At 32.7% G+C, this 20,045-nt stretch overlaps 1 protein-coding gene across 1 annotated transcript in view; it reads right to left on the reverse strand.

The window, feature by feature from the left end:
- Positions 1–20,045, reverse strand: part of LOC144255071 (protocadherin-15-like) — a 452,955-nt gene that overhangs the window by 385,290 nt on the left and 47,620 nt on the right.

The following is a 20,045-nucleotide window of genomic DNA, read 5'->3' on the forward strand; positions in this document are numbered from 1 at the left end:
CTTTTGGCTTTTAGCTCATAATATACTGTCTTGCTTTGAAATTTTAATCTCACTAGCCATATATATGTCCTGCCTCTCTAAGAAGTCCTTGTTCTTTTCCCTCCTTCCTTGTGAATTCCTATATATTTGTATTTTCTAGTCCTCAGCTCTATGATTGTAGATGTTCCTGCTGATCTTGCATACCAGCATTTTAAATCACATAATTGTCCTGTCTCTCAACTCGGCTGGTCTATAGATACAACAAACACAAAATTAACCACGGCAGGTAAAGGAAATTCTGTGTCTATAAAACCATAGTGTTTGCCTAACTGAATGTTAATACAACCCAAAAATTTGCATAAAACTTAAAAAAACTATTAAAATTGTACCTTTGCTTACAACAAGAGCTATTGATTTTCTAGCTCTAAAAAACATTATGCAAATTTTTACTTTATTAATATGCCCTGAAATTTGACTTGAAATCGATGAGATGAAGGAACACAGTGTTATTTTTAATTAGGCAGAGTAATGTTCAACCTGCTTAAATGAACTATTCCCAATTTGAGAAAGGGGTTTTAAATTTCCTGCACTTGCACCAGGTTTGTAACCTTTAAGGAAATTGGCTATAACATCTACTTGTGTTTACCATGATATAAAAAGTTAGAAAATAAAAATTTTTGAAAAGCCCACAGTTAACAAATTACATACCGACTCTTTGCTCCATATGTTTTACGAGAAACATAGAAAAGGTTTTATGGATAAGTCAACAATTCTACTTACTTCCCATTTTGGGCAAAGTTCATTAAATGAAAACATCATCATTAATATTATTAGCAGTCTTAAAAATCTTACGTGCTATTTTAGAGTAAAATTATCTTTGGAATCTTCTCCAAAATGAACTTTGCATGATCAATAGTGGTAGAATTCCTAAGTAAATGTGTTCAGGGTACACCATGCAGATAGATTCTACTGTTAGGAAAAATGGAATTTTTAATTTTGTAATTGATTTCCCAATTTCTTCTGTTTAGTATTTTTAAGTCGTATTTAAAGTTGTCAAGATAACTATATACCAGGATGGATAATTTTGGTAATATCATCTATAAATGAGACTAATAAATTTGGAAATGAAGTACTTTATACTAAACTGTAATTCTTGCTATGCCAGCATAACATAAATATTATGTAATTGCATATAAAAATGAGGTCCTTAATTTAAAGTCTATTACAGGTATTAAAGAAACAAGACATCCAATAACTCATTAAATATATATCTTCCACCAAGGTAATAAAAGAAATAACACTTGCATACGTCAGTACCAAGAGATCTTAATTCAGTTCTTTAAAGATGTTGGGAACACAATCTTAAATTGAAGTTTAATTACTGGAGCCTATGTAGCAATTGATTTTGTGTACATGCAGAGTGCTTTCTAACATTTGATACTGAAAAATCTCTGTTAATAAAATTTTAATAAAATTCTTGCATAGCCAGGCATAATGATGCACAGCTGAGGCAAGAGGACTGCAAGTTCCAATTCTGACTCACCAACTTATGAAGCAAATTAGTGAGACCCTGTCTCCAATAAAAAATAAGAATGGCTGGGATGTGTCTCAATAGTTGAGTACCTGGGATTCAATCTCCAGTACCAAAAAGGAAAACAAAAACTCTTTCATTTACTTAATCTATCAATGGTGGAAATGACCTATGTAGTTTTCTAGGACTACAGCAGTCATTCTCAGTTTGATTTCAGCATCACTTGTAAATTTGCACATTTTCAGGGTATACCCAGATCAAAGGAATCAGAAATTCTTTAACCCCATTACTGAAGTTTTAACAAGTTTGTGTAATTCTGATGCATATAAAAGTTTTTAAATCCCTGAAAGAGAGAAATATTGAGAGAGGGTGGTGGGGGAATAAGGAGGAAGAGGAGGTGGCAGAGGAGGAGGAGGGGTAGGGGAGGAGAAGAGAGAGAGAGAGAAAGAGAGAGAGAGACAGAGAGACAGAGAGACAGAGAGACAGAGAGACACTGATAACTTCTTTATCATACCATACACTGGAGCAGAAATAGCTAGAACTTTAAAGTAGGCTTAGAAATTTAAAGATTAATAATATCCAAGATATGCACATAAAGAAAAGGAACACAAAATATTAAAAAGTGTCTTTTTACTTTCACTTATATATTATTCAAAAGGTACATTTAATCTTGTAATCCTTTTCTAATACCAAGTAAAGCTAAACAAATTTCAAAATGCATTCTTTGGTCGTTTTAATTTTTTTAGTTGTAGAAAGACACATGACTTTATTTTATTTATTATTTTTATGTGGTGCTGAGGATGAAACCCCCATGCCTCACATGTGCCAGGCAAGCGCTCTACCACTGAGTAACAACCCCAGCACCTCTTCTTTAGTCTTGCATGTTCATGGGATTTAAACTAACCTAGACATGGCTCAATTTACAATTCAGGTGATGAGTTTATATTTGAAGTCAAAATAAATAATTCGTTAGACTTTTGTGTTAAATTATAGAGTATGGGATCCTACTAAAATGATTTCGAAAGTTTAAATCACTGTTGACCATAGGTAGTCCCAAATATTTGGGAATTTTATCAAGTTGTACCATGCTTGAGCTCATAATTTTTGTAAATTACCAGTAGTCAATGCCTTTGGGAAGATAATGTGAAAAAGGTTTACAAATAAAATTAGAAAGAAAAATTTTATGATAATTTCAAAATGGATAAGAGGAAAAATCCACTGGATAAAGTTAGAAGAGGTAGCCAACACTAAAAGGCACGAAATAAAGTCATCACCTGAATCAGCGCAAAAAGCTAGCAATATCAGAATTCTAAAGGTAATATACATGTTTCAGTCTCTTCCTGCAGAAACTGAAGGAAGAGAAATAGGATAATATTTATCTAGTATTTTAGAAGACTGCAAGTCTATTCCATTATTACACGATGATATTTCAGCAAATTTGGATTCTACAGTATTCTCATTTTATTTAAAAAGGAATAAGAGAAAGAGCATTTCTTACCCCTATTTCACCTTCAATTTTCTCATCCATTCTTCTTTTATGATCCTTAGAAAATAACTAAACCGAACTTACAGTCATTAACAAGGAGAATTTAGTCATACTTTCTATTTAAATAATGCCATCACCTGTCACAATGTATAAAAATTACAGGTACTGGTACTATTATAAAAATGAACTCAGTATCAGTAAGAGGCAAGTCTTACCAGAGCACAAGAATTTCCAGTCTATTTTCTGGGAAATGGCTATATGTGTTGATATTTCTCCATAACAATAAATGCAAACATTTATTTTGTTTTTAATAGTCATTCTCATGTCAAAATGTTGACTAGCGAAAAATAAAGAAAGGAAAAATAGTAACAATCAAAAAAATCATATGTACTCTACTTCCTGGAGTATGTTAAAATAAAACTAGGAATCTAGCATTTTGGATGAAATAAAATAGATGAAATGACTTGCCTCACTTGATGTTTTAGACCTGAGGAGGGCTGGGAGGATATATGGATTAAGTGAAGAAATGCCAACATTTAAATTACAATAAAGATTTTAGGTGATTTTTAATAAGATGGATTAAAGTCAACAAGAAAGTAAGACCAGTAACCCCAAAGCTTCCAGGAATGGGATATTTGTTAAATCATTAGTTTTCCTTCTTAATCAGGGAAGAAAATTTTAAAATATTATTTCAAAGTAGCTACCACTTAAGTGTAATTACATTTACAAATAGCAGAGTCTAGTTGTTTAATTTTTTAAAAAACATGTATTTACACTCAAGGCATTATTCTGGTGACAAAAGTCCTGTGGCACATAATATGGGTTTTCTACAGCATATCATAAATATATTAATAAAGTGCTATTTTAAAAATCCTAGCAGGAATGAAAAAAATATGAGGAATTAATTAGCTTATCTCAGAGATACTTCTTTGATACACAAGTCATTCATTTTTTATAAAGGTTGAAGTCTTCACGGGAAAAGTAATAATGATTTTTCAGATGTAGTGTAGACTCCTCTGGGTGGGCTGGATTTTCTGTCCTTATAGAGTTTCCCACTTTGGTCAAATTGGCCGCAATAAATTCCTGGTACACAGTTACACCTCTAATAGCAGGTTTCCTCATTCCACCCTAGACATTTCATTCTATTATATCTTTCTGCCATGAAAGAGAGAGTATGTAATTAATCTAGAGGAGAGCTTCTAGCAGACCCAGTTCCCTGCTTCAGGGGTAAGATGGCCTCTTTACCATCTCTACACTATAGTCTACTCAACAGGCTCAAAAACCAAACAAAAGGATTGATTCATCATATTCATCAACAGAATATGAATATGTTGATTATGACAGTATTGTATGAAAGAAAGTGTTCCCAATACATTTTATTTAATACAATTTTAAAGGTTAATATTTTTCAGCTAATTTTATTTAATAAATACTTGCTAAGAACCTATTGGTCATGCCTGTTTGGACTTCATTTGACAGTAAATTATCTATAATTAAAGTATCTTTTGGTTCCTAGATCCATACTTTTTTTTTGTTTGTTTTTAATGCTTTAGCAATAGTCAGGTTCTAAACACTAAACAAAGCAAATTTAGTTGCCATCTTTCAAAATTCCACATTTCAATAGCATCTGTAAACTGATAGGATGAACACGATAAAAACATGAGCAGTGTAAATATTTTATACGAGAAATTTGCACTTCTATCTGAAAAATGTGAGTTTTCTTGATATTTTAGATGTGAACTTCTGATTATCATCATATGTTCAAATTCCTTTTGCTACACTTAGATAACAGTTGTCTTTGCATCATCATGTAGATGGTAGATGAGAAGAGTAAACACAAATAATAGGGTAAGGTATGACATAGATCAATATGTTAAACATTAAATATTTTACTTAATTTATTCACAAGACCTCTAATACTTGCTAAACCTTTATTCATTGTACATTTTCAAAATTATATTATACTTTTCTTTCAATTTGCTGACATCTTAAACTGTTATTGTCAAGTTTTATGAATTATACATCCACCAATGTATAATGGAGGAAAACAGTTTAGAAAATTGTCACCAAAACATGAGTTTTGCATTCAAAAACAACAATCAGTTTTCCCACTGACCATTAATCAGGGATTTTATGACATACATCAATTTTACTGTTTTTTTATTTGCTTCATTTGTAGTAAAGATATTATATTATAAATATTAAAGTTCTGCATGGAGTAGCATATTTCTTGAAAAAGACATATTAAAATGTCATTTTTTTCTGCATACCTGAATTTCAGAACCTAATTTTTATGGTTGTTAATTTCTGATTTCAGCCTAGGTGAGTATTAATGTTTTTTTTTCTTCTCAAGAATTATTGATAATTTCAGGAATTCAATATAGCCTCTGCATAAACTTTTTCAATAAAATTCATTTTTGCCTACTTTTCTTGCTCTGGAGCTAGTCAAGACATGGCTACTTAAAGGGTGCAAGAGAGTTGTATAGGTATTCCCTCTGTTGATCTATTCATGTGATTCTGACAAGTTTCATATACTAATTTCTGTCATTGGTTTAATTAAGAGATATTAACTCTATCTGAATATAAGTGTTAAATTAATAGAAATTTGAGATTCAGTTCTCTTTAAGATAATTGAACTTCTCTCTGTATTCATAGTTGTAGTGACATATATACCATCTACTCTGGTTAGAAATGGATTCTGGACAATAGATAAAATATCTAGGATTTTAAAAGTCTGTAGGACTCAATATCGTTATATATACTTCTCCAAATTATGTAGGGAACCATATACTCAGGATCACTATTTTTGAGTAGTTTGTGATAATGATGGGAGAAGAAAAAAAGAGGGAGGAAGGAGAGACAGAAAAGAGAAAGAAAGAATAGAGAAAGAGGAGGAAAGGAAAAGAGAAGAGAGGAAAAGATAGATGGATATCCTTGTACCAGTTCATAGAAGGTAAGGTTTACTGTCATTATAATGTAAAGGTATTGACAGCACTGATAACAAATGAAGCAGATGAAATTGGCCTATCCTAATATTTTCTGGTTTAGAGGCTATTACACTTTCTCAAAATATCTTTTTATTTATAATTTATTAAGAAGAAATAATCAAAATAGCAAAATTCATAAATCCAATAGATTAAAGGTACCAAATATTAGTATGCAATTGATGATTTTAGTACATGACAAAGTACATACTTGTCCTAATTCAAAGATGATTACCTAAAAGAGATAACACACACACACACACATACACACACACACACACAAATCCTCCACCAAAATTTTTTGTATAGCAAGACTATAACTCATCAAAATTATGTCTCAATACCTCTAGATGAAATTATTTTGACAGATTTAAAATACAAAATCCTATCTGTGTTAGTGGCATTTTGGAATGACACAGTTTCAAGATACTCACTAAAACACATTTAGATGAAATGAGATGATATCTGAGACAAGCTTCAAATTGTTATGGAGAGAAGGATAAGAAGAGATAGAGTTGAGTCATGTTGCCCATAAATTGAAAACTGCTGAGCCTGAGTAATGAGTTTGTAGGTGTTCATGATACTCTTGTCTCTGTATTTGTAGATACTTAAGCATTCCTATATTAATTTTTTTCAAAATATAAATTCTGTAGGCCATATCTTAGACATACTGAGTCGCAATCCCCAGGGGTTGAAACTCAATTCCCAGGTCATATCCAAAACAAGGAATTAGAGAGTTTGAAGAAGGCTCAGATGCTTCAACATGCTTATTACATAATTCTTACATTTCTTGTAAAGTGATTATCAATCATATCCAGAATACAAGTCTTCTATCATTCTTCTACATAAAACACAATAACTCTTTAGGGCTTCCTTTGGGATATATGTAAAATAATTTTCTCTATTAGGTTGGTTTCCTGGAAAACAGACTCAGATTTGCCTATAGGAAGCTTATAGGGGGAATAAATTCATACAGAAGCAAAGGAAGTAGGACTGGACAGAGGAAGGAATTGAAAAGATACAGTTCAGACAGACAAGCCAAACCACAAAAGATATGAAAGGGTAACTTGCAGAATGTGCATATTTGAAGGCAAGATGACCAGGCCTTTCTATACTCTCCCAGCCCATTTGAGAATCGCAGAAATAGGTTGCAAGATTAGAAGAGTTTCCCTAAGAAGATATCAATTTTTCAGAGGGACCTGAGTAACCTCCATCACCCAGTTACACCCTAGGCACAGAGGGACAGAGTTATTTGGGAAAATGGGTTGCCTCAGTCCTGAAGAGATTTACTCAGGTGATACATTATATTATCACTTTCTCTAACAGAACTGATAGACTTTCACTAGACTTTCTTTCTGGTACTTTTTCCTTATATGCACCTTTCAAATTTTCACAGAACTGTTGGAATGATATTTAAAATGGTCACATTGTGTTTTTTTACTTTTTCAAAACTAAATGAATTAAATACTATTACTCTTTGTAGTAAAATATAAAACTTTTTTTTAAAATTTCCTGTAAAATCAACACAGCGTTCCTGTATTCATATTTTTAGCTGTTCGGATAATGATAATAAAAATGAATTTTCAAAGATTTCACTCTTTTTTAATTTCAAGTTTTTAACACATGAAAAGAAATCCCTACTCATCCACTTCCTAGAAACGTGTTTGGTCCCTTTACTTATAGATAATAAAACCAGGTTGATAACTTATGCTAGATCCTGAGATATGAGTCAACATACAGAGAAAATGCGCATATATAAAGCATGTATGAGACACTTCCCTTTTGTTACTATAGATTCTGAATTCCAACTGTACTGTATTCTGATGCTGATGACCCTTTAATATGCACATGTGTGCTAGTAGTTGACTCTTCCTTTGATCTCAGGTCTCTTTTGCAGAATTTTACAACTTTCCTTCACAATGCTTTCTCCTCACTTTTAAAAGTTAAAATGAAGAGGAAAGAAAGAAAGAAAGGAGGTGGAAGAGAAAGAAAATCCAGAAGTATTCCCTGCTTACTTTTTTAGCTCAATTCAATCTGGGAATAAGAAAAAAAAAAGGTTTATTCAATAATGTGTTATTTCTATGTACTTAAAGCTAGCTTCTTCCATTGTTATCTTTAAGCTTTAAGAATTGGAACATTCCTTGACTCAAAGTGGCTCCCACCATACAGTAGATAGAGGAGCATAGTACAATGCTAGTACCAGAGAACTACTGAGAAGGTAAGATTACTGTCATCATTCCAGGCTGGATCTCTTTGTATATTATTTTCTCAAAGAAAAATGCCTTTATATTTCTAAATAATGAAAAAAAACATGTAAAACAGATGTTTATATGTTTTGAGGGAATTTCCTTAATTAACATCATTTCCAAGAAAATCTGTTCCATATGCCAAACAACTAATTAATGGACAACTTTTGGAGCACAATTATTTTGAAAGTAGGTGATGGTCTTTCTTCTTTTGTCTTCCATATGCATACATACCTAAATTGCTCTGCAGATTTCAATACATGGAAATATATAGCCGTTTTACAGTGGCAATAATTAGAACTCAACCTAGAGAAACACAACTCAAGGTCATATCACACATGCTTCATAGGTGAGATATTTTGAAATGTATAAAAGAAAGCATATTTTTATAGCCAAATGTGAGTTACCAATGTGGTATGTACTGTCCTTAAATATTGTGTAGCATAAAAGTGCTTCTGAACATAGAAAATATTTATAACCTAAGTACATATGATTCAATCAGTTCTTTATTTGTGACACTTTTTATCAAAGCAAACAGACTGAGAAACGAGCCTTCTGAGTAGATTGTAGTGTTTTAAATAACTCTTGAACCCAGTGCATACATGCCATGTTGATAAATGCAAAGTCTTTTATAGGACCCTCAAATCACGTTAAGGAGACACTTCCTGGCAGAGATATACCTAAATCATTTACATTTTCTCTTTTTCCTCTTGTATGAAAATGTCACCTTAAGAGTAATATTTTTAGGAATAAGTGTTTTTTTCATTTCATATGTCTTCAGATAAATTCTCTGCCAAGGGTTTAATGATTGGGAATTTAAAGTTCCTTGGGTGTTTATTACAACTTTGATGTTATTCATATAAATATTTATAGTACCTATAGTAATTATTCTTTGATTATCTTGACATGGCAGATTTTCTCAATTTCATTAGGATGAAAATAGCTGTCTTGCATATTATCTATTGCCCTATATCATTGTTTCATCTTAAATAATCAACTTACCACAAACTCACTGCAAGCTCGAGGAAATCTCAATGAAATGACAACAGGGCTGATTTAATTTTTATTCACCTTTAAAAACTAATAAAACATTTCAATTATTCTATATGATTTTTTTTCATTATTTTTTAAAGAAGGTTAGGAAGGGTTGTTAGGAAAATGAGAACGTGATATTATATTCTGAACCCCAGATTTGATTGTTGAGAATAAACCAACCATTAGAAGGACTCAGAAGAGTTTTACAGTAGAATGAACAGGAAAGGCTTTGATGATGAGCAAACTTGGAAGGTCCTTTAAAAAAGGGTAAAAGTTAAAGCATAAAAGCACCAGATGTACAAGAATTAAATCATGTGTATCATGGCAAGCCATATTTAGGTGTTGGGACTTTATTCTTAACATAATTGGAAACTACTGGAGTATTTTAACCAGGAAGAGTAACTTGAACTGATTTATGCTTTTAAACTATCACTCTGTCTGCTGTGTGAAAAATGGGCTATGAAAAGGAAAAGTAGAATACAGAACAAGAGGTGCCAGTGGCTTCTACATAATATTCCCTCTAAAGATTTTAAAGGCATCACGAACTTCCATAATTGAAAGTAAACAAGTCAAGTTGCTTCATCCATTTTCTATTTGTTTCCCATCTTCCTGAGATATTTTTGAGAATATATTAGTAAACAAAGTGCAAAGCAGAAGGATTACTAGGCTGACTGCAAATCAAATTTAGAACTATCATAGAAGAGAAATAAAATAATTTAAAAAATAAAGCTTTACCAGCAAACCAAGTCTAGATATTATGGTTTCTAAAAGATGAGGCTGTACATTAAATAATCTTGCAAGCTCTACTTATCACTTTCTCTAGTATTATTTCTGTAATTGCTTTTCTGATTATACCTCTGTGTTCAAAACCATCTTCTGGCCACACAAAAGCATCAACATAGTTAAAACTATTTAAATGAATTATATGTCCTTCATTATTCGTTTTAATCAAGAACTAAGCAAAGGCATATATGTAACTTAAGTTTGATTTTGCTAACAAGAAATATCAGTTAAAATATATATCTGCTATCAAAGATTAAATTTCATATAGATTTTTTACACAGTGGGATGCTTTTTTTTCAAGTAACACTTTACACAGAATCACAAAATATAAAATAGGAAAATAAATTAAGATGCATTCATAAAAGTCATAGTATGCAGCTAGTCTAAAATGTAAGATATATATGCATTGAGAAGGAAAATTTTCACTATTTAAAATGAATACATCCTTTTTGAGCATCCTATATCTGAAGCATTGTTCTAAGATATTGTGATAAAACAACAAATGACACAGGCAAATTTCCTGTTTGTGGTGTTTATATTCCTGAGTAGGTAGACAGGCATTAATCAATTAACAAAATGAATGTGCAAGAAACTTCCACACAGCCAAGTAACATGCAGAAAATAAAACTAACTCATATATTACCTAATTACCAGGAAAAGCTGGCAACTATTGATTGTAGGACCACAGGGAAGTCCTCTATAAGAAGGTGACATTTTAATTGAAACATAAGCACTTGAAGGGTCCAGGAAGAGGAAAATAACCAAAGTGAATACTCCAGAATAAAAGCATCCAAGGACTCACATCTTCAGTTAAAATGTTGTTGCATATTAAAGGACAGAAAGAAGGCCAGGGAGTAGGTAGGGGAGGGGAAAGGGATGAGGGTAGTAATACAGGACTGTGTTGGACCTTATTGATTCTGATAAAGGTAGATACTTAAATATGGTTATTAAATAAAACATGACAATAATGTTGGACCAGGAAGTGACATGATCTGATATCTATGGTGCAACACCATTCTGACTCCATTTCAGGCAGATCTGTTAGACAGCTAGAGCAGGACTGAAGAATTTGTGATGTTTGATTAAATATTTGCCTTAGATGTTTGAGTTTTCAGTTGCTCATCATTCATTTCCTATTAACAGTATCTCACATTTTTAGAAAACTACCTTTTCCCAGAAAAGGACAGGGGGAGAATTTGTATTAAGAAATTAATTCATGTGATTGTAGGGTCTAGCAAGTCCAAATAGGGGGACCTAGAGAAGAACTGATGTCACAGTTGAAGTCCTCAGGTGATCTTCTGGCAGAACACCCTCTCTTTGGACAAAGGTCAGGCTTTTCTCTTGAAATCCTCACCTGATTTGATGGGGTCCACTCACTTTAGAGAGTGTAACCTGCTATACTCAGATTTCACCAATTTCAGTGTTAATCTCATCTAAAAATATGTTCACAGCACCATTCACAAGTAGTTGACCAAACACCCAGGTATTTTGTTCTAATCATATTAATGTATAATCAACACTGATTCCATCTCCTCTAGTCAAAGAGTGAGCATGTGATTCAAAATAGGTCAATCAGATGCTCTCTTCCCCAATTCACATTTCTATCCAAAGACAAAAAGATACATCCCCTTGGTTACATACAGATCCCATGATCTTCCTCCAGTACCCAAAAGAACATAGTTGTGGCTTGTACTTTCCAATCTTAACCTCCCAATCTCTTTAAAGTTGTCAGTAGTAAATTTTATGACACTACAGTGAACTCCTAATACTTCATTTTTACATAAGCCCGAGTCATTTGTTTTATTTAAAAATTTAAAAATAAAATTTTAAAAAATGTCACTATTTCAGGCATGCTTCAGATATTTCAAAAGACATGTATCAAATTAATAATGGTTATCCAGCAGACTGGGCTTTAAGGATTAAGCGTTTCCAATTTTAATATGTACAATTTAAAAAAAATATATTCGTATAATATACAATTAGTACCCAGTCCTTTCAAAATTCAAGTAAATCATAAAAAACTTTTGAGGATTATAGGTGGGGAATATAGCAGAATTTCAATGTTATAGGGAGTGGAAGTCCTACTTCTACCTGCAGCAGAAGCCCTGAGACAATTCTGCAATATGGGGCTCTCTGTGGGACAATTTGCAAAACTAAACCAAAAACACTTTTATACTTATTTTTAAAAGAATAAAGGATATTTATCATGCTTTCCAGACAACATTTAAAATGTGATTCATTGATATTTTTGGCTCACAATATTATCTTGTGTCATTTTCTATCAAATGCTGCCTATCTTCAAAATGATAACACAGTGCATAGTTAATTCAGCACAAGCAGTGCCAAATCAGTTTGTTTAAAAATATTAATACTGTTCTTCTGTAAAAAGGTATTGCATTCTTTGAAAAGGCCAAAATCATGCTGAACGAATAAGGAATAATACAGCCAGAAAAAAACAACCAGTATTAGTATTGAGTGGTTTCAATACTGTCCCAGGGAGGAAGAGGTTAGGCTATAATGCCCACTGTTTCCAAATCATTCAGAGCCAAATTGGTAAGAAAATAGCTTATACCCAAACCTAGCTATGAGGGAGGGTTGAAGAAATCTTTTGTTTCAAATGTTCCATCTTTGAAATCCCTGAAGGTGAGCAGAACTTGTAAAGAAGAGGCAGGGCAGAAGAGGTGAGGCAGAGAAGTGAGACAAGAACAAACTCAGTCATCCTTGCTAGACAGGCCTGGGCAGTGTTCATTCTTGCTCTCTGGTTTCTTGGCATCCCTCTGACATGCCACGGAGGCAGCCCCTTGCTTACTCTCAGCTTGAAGTAGTTGTTCCCACCTCAGGGCAGGGGCAATTCAGTCTGTTTCAGCATCAACACACACACACACACACACACACACACACACACACACACACTCAGTTTTGAAACGGTAATTTCAATTAAGTATCCTAGATACTTTGAAAGTAAATTTGAATTAAGTACACCTTCTCATATGTCACAATAAACACCCAACAAGATGATGATGATACTTGTACATCAACAACAATAACAACTAGTACTATTGAACTCTCAGTGCTTGCTAGGAAGTAGTTACATTACAAAAACCTTTTATAGTACTTATGGAAAGTGTATATATTCAGAGCATTGATCAATATTCCCAAGGACACACATAATTTCAAATAAGACCGAGTTCTTACAAATTATCCTATATTTTGATAGAAAATGCCTTTGTAAAATATTTTCACATAGTTTGATAAGTCATCAGAAAGTTTTAGGATATAAGGTTAAGAAAAAAATTAAAACATTATCATGATTTAATTGACTTATCTTTCCCCATTATGTGTGTTTCATAGAAAAGCACAGTCCAAATGTTCACGTAAAATAATACTTTGAGCTACACTTCAAGGGAAAAAAAAAGTAGACCGATTTTGCTATTCAGGAGAGTGGTTACTTTGTTTCTTCAACTGATCTTAAAAAAACTGAATTTTTCCTATTGTTTATCATGCCTTAACTATGCATGAAAGTTGCAAATATCTTCACAGTATTTAAAAATGGAGATGGGATATAGTTGAATTGTTCAAATATATTTTGACAAATGATGAAAAGAACAAAAGATTCTCTGCTCTCATATAATTTCATGAACACCACTGTCAGAATTACAATGCAGTTTGACACTCCAGACAATACATGCTGAACTCTAGTTCTTTTTTGTTGTTGCTGCAACTGTTTAGCTATTGTTTCCCCAACTTGAATCTGAAGTTTCTTTGATCATTTGTTTCTGACTAATGTGTATTTGTGACTGCTGGGGCAAAGAAAAAATTACGGCCATGCCATATGTTGATTGTAGATGTTATTATTTATCATTTGTCCCTTCCATGTATTTTAGCAAACAATCCTTTTATTAAAAGAAGGCTGTGGGTGTTTGGGGAGCTGCCAATTTTATCTTTCTTAATTTTATCCTTCTTCACTTATGACTTCACTGACCCCAATAGAGCTCCACAGGAAACATTTTGAAAATAACTGACCAAAAGACTGAGAATTTAACATTTGGAATATTGTTGAAAAGAAAAGCAGACATTATGAACACTGTTCCAGGACAACAATGATGAACTAACTATCTATGGAAACAGGGAAATATACTTCCTACATAAGACTACCTGTTAGACCCTCGATTAGACAATGACCAGGTGTGGTAGTTAGTGCTATCATATTCTGAGTTGAAAACACTTAAAATAATTGCATGTATAAGTATATACATACTCTTTGAAAATTCCTGTTTATGAAAAATATCCTCTTATTTCAAGTGAAAAGACAAGAGAGATGGGTATATATAGTTATGTTCACTGTTTTGGTATACAATATGTATTTGTTATAATTTAATTGAATTTATTCATTTTAAAATTTAATGAACATCTAGACATAGAGCAAATAGGAACTTAAATAAGTTAGTGAAATAGAAATTTATTCTAGTGAAAGAGAAACAGGTAAATGACTGATACATTGAAGACTTCAACATTTGTCATAGGAATATGTGGGTTGCATGGAAAAAAAAAACTCTTAATTTTGAGGACCTATCAATTTAGGTTAATCCAAAGGAATCCTGAAGAATACATATTGTTTTAACACATGAAACAATGTAGAGAGAAAGACAGGTAATTCTCAGAAGTTCAGGGTCATATGCAAATTATTCTGACTAGATAAGTCACACCATATAAGTTAGATGAGATAAAACTGGAAAAAGACAGACACAATGTTACTTTGAATGAAATGCTACAATTTTGGGGATTTATTCAATACAAAATAGAAAATATCAAAGTTTTTTTTTTAAATTTTAAACAGCAAAATATCAGACCAGAACTGTAGCTCATAAACATTAACTTGCTTTGTGAGAGTGGTCAGCAGAGTGAGACTGGAGGCTGGTAGTTGAGAATGTGTCTTTAAATGGGCATTTTGGCATTGGAAGTAGAAGAGTTTCAAGCATATTTGAGTAACATTGAAAACATAATGCAGAGATTGTCTCTGAACATTTACTTAGATAAAAATGGGGGTTATTAAATTCTCCATTCAAATCAACATTGGCCTATAGGTGGGTAACATGTCACTGTGTATATTGGAATTAGTTAGAAATGATAAAAAGTAATCTCTGTGAAAAATCAGGAAAAAAATGTCCAGAAAATGTAAGAAATGTAATTGTGGGACTTAGGAGATATTTCAAGTCAGACAACATTCCTACAACCTATGAATAATCATTCTTATTTGAGGAAAAATGATTCATTAATGTAGGTTTGCTCAATTCAATCTTAGTAAACTCATACTGGGGGTGGGGAATTACATAAGAGGGAAGTTTGGAAAATCCCTAAAATTTAAGAATAAAAGGGGAAAAAAGCAAGCAGGAAGATTCAGTTAAAAAAAAAAGTAAACTCAAATAAACTCAGGGTCATTGGGAGAAGAAGAAAAATAAAAATCAAGTAACATAAAAACCAAGAGAGGGGAGTTTCCAGATAGTAACACATTTAATTAGCATATAAGCCAAGATGAACTTTTAAATGCTGTAGGTCACTGCAGTTGTCACCACTCTTCTAATAACTGAGACAACTTTCCTGGAGGGACAAAGCACCATAAATAAAGCAGAAGAACCATCTTTGACAGAGATATGAAAATTAGACCTCTTTATGACTCTACTGGAGGTATTTGTGCCTAGAAATTATTGGGATCCAAGGCTTTAAACAGAGGAAGGGAAAAAGATGTCTATGTCTGGTAGGCAACTAATATTTAAATGGTGAAAAATACAATGTGTAATAATTCACATAAACAGTAAACAACTAATAAGCCAATATGTCATCGTGTGTGTTCATTCATTCATTCATCTATTTATTTCTTGGTAGTGGGGATTGAACTCAGGGATGAGCCACATTCCCAGCAATGTGCTCCTTTTTAAATTTTGAGAGAGGTCTCACTAAGTTGCTTAGGCCTTTGCTCAGTTTCTGAGGCTAGCTTTGGAATTGCAATCCTCCTGCCTCAGTCTCCTGAGTTTTTGCGATTACTGGCATATACCACCCTGCCCAGCTTCAATGGTGTTTCAGTGGTGTTTTGTTTGGTTTTTGCTGCATTATAGGGATAAATTATGCAGCAAAAACCAAACAAACAAAAAGCAGCCAACCAACAAACACGCAAATTTATACTACCATTCAATTCCAAAGAAGTTTGTAAGTATTTACCATGTCTTGTTTTTGCTTCCTTAGAAAAAACAGAAAATGGAGCCATGAATTCTGTACTCTACATTCTACAGCTTATTTATTTATTTATTTATTCATTCTAGTAAAACTTAAATTTTATAGGCATATAAACAAATTTAAAAGAGTCAGAAATTAGAATAAATTACATAATAATATTTTTTGGCAAGATTGTATTTTATTCTTATTGGGCAATAAGAATCTCTGTGTTACCAATTCTAAATAGGCTACTAAATTAGCACAGAGTTTAGCAAATGTTGGGGCCCAGTAGATATTTATCAAACTAACAATAAATAACCAGAAGGGAACTACCCATTTTTTAGTACCTTTGGGATACCAGATTTATATATTGATATTCTTAGTAAATTATTAACCTACGTGTCTCTGAAGACATTACTTTTCACTGGAGGCAGTTTTCTGTAGTAGAAAAAAAATGTAATCTATATTTATAAAATAAGTTTATCATTGAACATGTTTATAAAATTATAATATAAAACAGATATTTTGCTTTCATTATATCCTAGTTCATGAATTAAACACTAAACTAGACTATATTTTTAAAGGTGTTTTTCTAAGCTGATGAATTCTACATGTATTATAGTGGGATTAAGAATACCACTGAGGTAATTGGTGGAAATTTTCACATCAACATAGAAGGTGAGCAGGTGTCAAAGCTTTCAAAATTTGAAGAATTAGTTCGAGAAAAGATCAGCAAGTATGTAATTAGAGTCAACATGTCCTGTTTAGCTGACGTAAATGGTTAGTTTTCTCACTTTGAATAGCAAGATCTTACTTACTGAAATATCCTTAAATTTAATCAGCCCACATAAAGGCAAATAGAAAAGAAGAAAATAAAAAAAATACTGAAAGTATACTACTAACACAGCAATCTGAATGTGAAATTCAAAAACTAAGTTCAGTTTGTACCTTTACTGATTCATAATGGATTCAAAACAAAGATCTAGAGGAATCCATGACAACATGATGGCAGCACTAGGGCTGATTTCATTTTTCAAAGATTGCCACAATAAAATTTCCTTCTCATATGTACTTAGTGTTACGTAACCTGGATGCTCCCTCCATAGGGAAAAGGAATGTTTCTACCCCTTGAACCTGGCAGAGGTTTGACTCTAGCAGAAGTGACACTGCAAATTCCAAAGCTAGTTTGTAAGAAGTTCTACCTATTTGTATTAGGGAGCTTGTTTTCTGAACCAACTATCTCACTGTGTTAGCAAGCCACACAAACAACCTCTAAGAGGCTCGTGCCACAGACCTCACTGGGCCCAAGTAGCCAGAATCAGCTCCTTAACCATGATAAGAGGTTATCAAGTCTCCAAAATACTTGTCAGCATCCTGAAAGTGGTGCCCACCTCTCAGTTAGGGGGGCTCTGATGGAGCAAAGATATTCCTTCAACTCCTGCCCTAACTTGCAGCTTTATGAAAACATTAAATGATTATATTTTGAAGCATTAAGGTCTGGTCGATAACTATGCTGCAATTGATAATCACAGTTATGTGTCTAGTTTAACAAGTAAACACACTGTTTCTTCCTATATGGCAATAAAAAAATACTCCTTAACGCATAAATCTTCACCATATCTATGTAAATGTGTAAAGCTAAAATTTTCTTTGTAAAATTCAAATTCTTTTTGTTTCACCGGATGTTAAGGAAAGACTTACTCTGTTAAAAATGATGACAAAGTATGAAAATTGATCATTCTGGAATTCAGGATGACATTGATTTCAAAAAACATGATTTAAAAGGCTAATCAGGATACTTGTTTGTGAAACCATTTATTAATCATGGCTTGAAAACCTCTTTTTCAGGGGAGGGGTGTACCAGGGATTGAACTCAGGAACACTCAAACACTGAGCCACATCTCCAGCCCTATTTTGTATTTTATTTAGAGACAGGGTCTCAATGAGTTGCTTAGAGCTTCCCTGTTGCTGAGTCTGGCTTGGAACTCATGATTTTCCTGCCTCAGCCTCCCGAGATGCTGGAATTAAAGGTATGCACCACCATGCCCATGGAAACCTCTTTTTCTAATCCACATAAGTTCACCATGTCCAGGATCCTTTATACTTCTAGTTTAAACACCATTTTCCAAGAGATTCAGGGCATAAGGTATTTCTTTTTCTTCTTCTTTTAGTTGTAGATTGTCACAATATCTTTATTTTTCTGTGGTGTTAATATTGAACCCAGGGCCTCACACGTGTGAGGCAAGCATTCTACTACTGAATTACAATCCCAGCCCCATAAGGTATTTCTTGACTGGGCACCATCATTACTTTGATGTTAGAAATGTTAATTCTTGCTATTGAAATGGCTTTGTCAACTAAAGACTTAATAGTTTTTGTCATTGACTATTATTTGTCAACTGAAGACTGAGTAATATTTATTATTGGCTAGCTCTTCCTTGGGTACTGATACACAATATGAATAGTAAAGTGCAACAATAGAGAGGATAAATCAAAGGCATTTAGTGTCCAATCTACAGAAGGAAGCTCCCACATAGCTCAGCTGCAAGAATCAGAATAAGGCTATTATCTAGTTTAGAGATAGGAGTCAAATGTATATTAATTTTATTTAGTCTTTTTAAATCTGATTTAAATTATATATTATATGTATATGCATATATACTGTATATATGTCCAATATACATATACCATATATGTATATTGGACATATAATGTATGTTGGACATATATACAGTATATATGTATATATTTAGTTATTAGCTATATGATCATGGGAAGTTACATAAACTCTACTTTCAAGAACTCATCTTTAAAATGAACTTAATGGTGGGCAAATCTGCAAAAGATCCTAGTATATATTCAACCAGTTAGTATTTGTGCAGAGTTTAGCACATTTAATGTCAAACTCAATATCGGTATCACTTTTATTCATTATTATCATTTATATTACTATCCCAAATCCCATAAGAATGAGAAAATGCTCTGTCAGTAATCTGGAATAGAGAGGAAAGAAAGCTCCGTGACACTTTATAAAATTAATTCAGTATATTCCATTTCTCATGCAGCAACATCAATCCTTCTTTACTTTCTTCAGTGCACTAAGTACTGTTAAGCAGTCATCTGATCGATTCACTGAATTTAATTACTGTGATTATACTACATCCTCTTTCTTGGGGTCTCACTGGTACACTAGCTACATAAATTACCTCAGAAACATAAATTAATACTAAAATATATTTTTTACCCTTTCCATTATGCCACACAAAATTTAACATTTACTATCCTTAATAATTGTTTTCTTACTTAGATTCAACAAAATAAATCACAATGTATAAATTTAGGTAATATGCATGCATTTGTTCAGACAAGTTCTGATTAGCAGCTTTGTCATCAAAATTATTTCAGCTAGCTGAAAATTTTGCCTTACATTGTGATGATGTTTTCTCCAAGTTTTTAAATTTTTGTCAAGTCAATTTCACCAGTGATCACTTATGCTATTAGGTACAAAATGATTTTTAGACATTTAAGATCTATGAATCAAGCCTACAGATATAACATGGGACAAGGACTTGTGAATTGAATAAAGTGCTATAATGTTTATTGTACATTCTCCTGTTCTATTCTTCAAAATCTCAAATGTAAAGAGGATACCAAAAACTTCAGCTTTCTTATATGTTGAGAAAAAAATTCCCGATGTAAATTTTCACATTGGGAATTATGTTGCAAAGCCACAGAGCTGAATATTTCCCAGTGCAGTAGAAAAAGCATTAGTCAAGTAGTTGATTGCCAGG

The sequence above is a fragment of the Urocitellus parryii genome, chromosome 5 (assembly GCF_045843805.1).
Source record: "Urocitellus parryii isolate mUroPar1 chromosome 5, mUroPar1.hap1, whole genome shotgun sequence".
NCBI classification, from domain to species: domain Eukaryota; kingdom Metazoa; phylum Chordata; class Mammalia; order Rodentia; family Sciuridae; genus Urocitellus; species Urocitellus parryii.